Raw genomic sequence first — 5,000 nt, 5'->3', positions numbered from 1 at the left:
GCGCTGGTTCAGGCACGGCGGGCAGTGGTGGAATCGGCAGCGCCGACGAAATCGGCAAAGTCGGCAGAATCGGCAGCGGGTGCTGGCGATGGGTCTGGACGGGCTGGATAGTCCAAGGCTCGACGAGAAAGACTGCTGGTTTAGACACTGGGGCAGTGGCAGCCCGCGGGACAGTGTCGGCAGATTCGGCAGCGCAGATTTGTGCGGCTGCAGGTTCGTCGGGGAAAATCGGCAGCGCAGATTTTGCGACGAACATGGGCTGGGCGATGGACTGTCCAGGCCAGGCAGGAAAATTTGTCGAGGGGACACGCTGACGAAACAGCGCTGGTTCAGGCACGGCGGGCAGTGTTGGAATCGGCAGCGCCGACGAAATCGGCAAAGTCGGCAGAATCGGCAGCGCAGATTTTTCGACGAACATGGGCTGGACGCTGGACTGGCCGGGCCATGCAGGAAAATTCATCGAGGGGACACGCTGACGAAACAGCGCTGGTTCAGGCACGGCGGGCAGTGGTGGAATCGGCAGCGCCGACGAAATCGGCAAAGTCGGCAGAATCGGCAGCGGGTGCTGGCGATGGGTCTGGACGGGCTGGATAGTCCAACGCTCGACGAGAAAGACTGCTGGTTTAGACACTGGGGCAGTGGCAGCCCGCGGGGCAGTGTCGGCAGATTCGGCAGCGCAGATTTGTGCGGCTGCAGGTTCGTCGGGGAAAATCGGCAGCGCAGATTTTGCGACGAACATGGGCTGGGCGATGGACTGTCCAGGCCAGGCAGGAAAATTTGTCGAGGGGACACGCTGACGAAACAGCGCTGGTTCAGGCACGGCGGGCAGTGTTGGAATCGGCAGCGCCGACGAAATCGGCAAAGTCGGCAGAATCGGCAGCGCAGATTTTTCGACGAACACGGGCTGGACGGTGGACTGTCCAGGCCAGGCAGGAAAATTCGTCGAGGGGACACGCTGACGAAACAGCGCTGGTTCAGGCACGGCGGGCAGTGTTGGAATCGGCAGCGCCGAGAAAATCGGCAAAGTCGGCAGAATCGGCAGCAGGTGCTGGCGATGAGTCAGGACGGACTGGATAGTCCAAGGCTCGACGAGAAAGACCGCTGGTTTAGACACTGGGGCAGTGGCAGCCCGCGGGGCAGTGTCGGCAGATTCGGCAGCAGTGTCTGCCGATTCGGCAGCGTTGGCTTGTTGGCGCGGGGGGCCGATGCGAGTGGGGACTTGGGCAGCGGGCAGTGAAAGCAAGAGTTTCCCCGATGCTGCCGGGAAAAACGCTCCCCGGGATGGCCGGGTGAGATGACCCGGCGGCCCGTGACGGGTCATTCAATTCCATGCCCCGTCAACATAACTCCCGATGTACTGTTTGCTTTTTCGGAAGAAGAGATCCATCCCCCCATCCTCGGCCAGCCAAAAACGCTCCAATTAATGGCCGGGTGAGATGACCCGGCGGCCCGCGACGCGTCATTCAAATCACTGCCCTATCGGCTACAACTGCTGATGGGTGGGATTAGAGGCCTGCCATGGTGGTGAGGGGCGGCGAGGACCGTGAAAGCTAGAGTTTTTCAGAGGCTGCCGGGAAAAAGGCCCCTCGGGTGGCGGGGTGCGAGGACCAGGCGCGTCATTCAATTCTCTTCCCTATCAACTTGGCTCCCGTTGGCGGGATTGGAGGCCTACTGTTTGTTACAGGGCTAAAATCGTCAGGGGAAGAGCTGACGAAACAATGCTGGTTTGGATGCAGGGGGTAGTGTTGGAATCGGCAGCGCGAACAAAATCGGCAAAGTCGACAAAAAAGACTGTTGGTCTGGACATCGGGGCAGCGGCAGCCATGCCGACAGGGGGGGAAATCGGCAGCGCAGATTTGTGCAGCTGCAGGTTCGTCGGGGAAATCGGCAGCGCAGATTTTTCGATGAACATGGGCTGGAAGATGGACTGTCCAGGCCAGGCAGGGAAATTCATCAAGGGGACACGCTGACGAAACAGCGCTGGTTTAGACACGGTGGGTGCAGTGTTGGAATCGGCAGCGCCGACGAAATCGGCAAAGTCGGCAGAATCGGCAGCGGGTGCTGGCGATGAGTCTGGACGATTTATAGTCCAGGGCTTGATGGAAAAGACTGTTGGTCCAGACAATGGGGCAGTGGCGGCGCGGATTTGTGCAGCTGCAGGTTCGTCGGGGAAAATCGGCAGCGCAGATTTTTCGACGAACAGGGGCTGGGCGCTGGACTGGCCGGGCCAGGCAGGAAAATTCGTCAGGGGGCCACGCTGACGAAAACAGGGGCTGCGGAGTGGAAAATCGGCAGCGCAGATTTTTCGACGAACAGGGGCTGGACCGGCCGGGCCAGGCAGGAAAATTCGTCAGGGGGGCACGCTGACGAAAAGAGGGGCTGCCGCGTGGAAAATCGGCAGCGCAGATTTTTCGACGAACAGGGGCTGGACTGGCCGGGCCAGGCAGGAAAATTCGTCAGGGGGGCACGCTGACGAAAAGAGGGGCTGCCGCGTGGAAAATCGGCAGCGCAGATTTTTCGACGAACAGGGGCTGGACGCTGGACTGGGCCAGGCAGGAAAATTCGTCAGGGGGCACGCTGACGAAAAGAGGGGCTGCCGCGTGGAAAATCGGCAGCGCAGATTTTTCGACGAACATTCGTCAGGGGGGCACGCTGACGAAAAGAGGGGCTGCCGCGTGGAAAATCGGCAGCGCAGATTTTTCGACGAACATTCGTCAGGGGGGCACGCTGAGGAAAACAGGGGCTGCCGCGTGGAAAATCGGCAGCGCAGATTTTTCGACGAACAGGGGCTGGATGCTGGACCGGCCGGGCCAGGCAGGAAAATTCGTCAGGGGGGCACGCTGACGAAAACAGGGGCTGCGGAGTGGAAAATCGGCAGCGCAGATTTTTCGACGAACAGGGGCTGGACCGGCCGGGCCAGGCAGGAAAATTCGTCAGGGGGGCACGCTGACGAAAAGAGGGGCTGCCGCGTGGAAAATCGGCAGCGCAGATTTTTCGACGAACAGGGGCTGGACGCTGGACTGGGCCAGGCAGGAAAATTCGTCAGGGGGGCACGCTGACGAAAACAGGGGCTGCCGCGTGGAATGGCAGCCTACACGCAGATGCGAATTCGGCAGCGCACGATGGCTTGAGCAGGTCATGGGTTCGACTTGGCGCGATCTGAAACCTGGACGAGGGACTGTCGACGCTGGACGAGCCAGCGCGGTGGCCTGTCGTGCCCCGTTCAGGGGGGGCCTGCCGCGGAGACAGCCCTCGCGGGCTCGACAGCGCAGGCCAGCGTCCCCGACGTCGCTGGCCGCGGCAGGCGAGCTGCCGGGGTTCCCGCATTCCTACAAGAAAACGTCGTGCTTTCCACATGAAACCAATCCAGTAAAATCAGCCATATTTTTATGAGGCTGCCCACTGAATTTGGGGTCATTCCGGGCCGGTTCCTAGTTTTGCGGATTTACTCGATTTCTAATGGTAGGAAAATTAAAACAAATACTTCCCGACCTCGAAAAATTCTGGGAAAATTAATGAAGGTGGATTGGATTTTTGCCAACCTCTGTGCAAAATTTCAGCTCAAAATACCAAGAAATGAATTTTTTAGAGGGGGGGTGACAGCTGGGACCTAGTAGTGTCTCCCCCTGCCAGAGCTGCAATGACACTTATTGCTCTTTAGGGAGCCACCAGGCCGGCGCCCCTCAAAGACCACACGCGCGCGCGCGCCCGCCCGCGCTGGGCGCTGGGGCGCTGGGGCCTGAGGGCCTGGGGCCCTTGGGGGCCCTTGGGCGCTTGGGCGCGCGCGCGCGGCCCCCGCAGCCATGCCGCGCTGCGCGACGCGCGGACAGCCCCTGCTGGCTTGCTCTCTCGCCCGCGGGGGGGCTGCCTTCGGGCCCTGGCCCCCCGCGTTCTGGCCTGCCCCCCGCGTGGGAGAGGCTAGGCGCTGCAGGGGCCAGCCCGACGTCGCTGGCCGCGGCAGGCGACAGCCCGACATCGCTGGCCGCGGCAGGGGCCAGCCCGACGTCGCTGGCCGCGGCAGGCGACAGCCCCTGCTGGCTTGCTCTCTCGCCCGCGGGGGGGCTGCCTTCGGGCCCTGGCCCCCCGCGTTCTGGCCTGCCCCCCGCGTGGGAGAGGCTAGGCGCTGCAGGGGCCAGCACGACGTCGCTGGCCGCGGCAGGCGACAGCCCCTGCTGGCTTGCTCTCTCGCCCGCGGGGGGGCTGCCTTCGGGCCCTGGCCCCCCGCGCTCTGGCCTGCCCCCCGCGTGGGAGAGGCTAGGCGCTGCAGGGGCCAGCCCGACGTCGCTGGCCGCGGCAGGCCCCCCGCCGGGGTTCCCGCATTCCTACAACAAAACGTCGTGCTTTCCACATGAAATCAATCCAGTAAAATCAGCCATATTTTTATGAGGCTGCCCACTGAATTTGGGGTCATTCCGAGCCGGTTCCTATTTTTTCCGATTTCCTCGATTTTTAATGGTAGGAAAATAAAAAAAAATACTTCCCGACCTCGAAAAATTCTGGAAAAATTAATAAAGTTGGATTGGATTTTTGCCAACCTCTGTGCAAAATTTCAGCTCAAAATACCAAGAAATGAATTTTTTAGAGGGGGGGTGACAGCTGGGACCTAGTAGTGTCTCCCCCTGCCAGAGCTTCAATGACACTTATTGCTCTTTAGGGGGGTGCCCCCTGACTGGCCATGGGGCGCGCTGGCCTGGCGCCCATAGGCCTGCCGCGGGGGATATGTGGGCTGTTGCTAAACTCGGACTAAGGTGGGGGGCCTCATGGCCCGAAGTATTGCCGGCATCGATGACCCGTTTTCCGGCCGGCGACGACCCGATTCCGGCCACCGTCTTCGGGACCCGCTCCAAGCCGTCGGGCGCGTTGGGGCTGCTTATCCGCGGCGTGGGCGTGGCATTCATTTGCCGTGCTTGTGCCAAGGTGCTGGCAGCTGCTGCGCGGCTGTCTGCTTGCCGCGACGTCACGGCGGCGGTGGCCGCTGCCCCTGCTCGCAAGTCGGAGGC

This window comes from Populus nigra, chromosome 2 (assembly GCF_951802175.1).
Source record: "Populus nigra chromosome 2, ddPopNigr1.1, whole genome shotgun sequence".
Classification (NCBI taxonomy): Eukaryota; Viridiplantae; Streptophyta; class Magnoliopsida; order Malpighiales; family Salicaceae; genus Populus; species Populus nigra.
The sequence above is the reverse complement of the archived record's forward strand: the minus strand, read 5'-3'. Positions refer to the sequence as shown.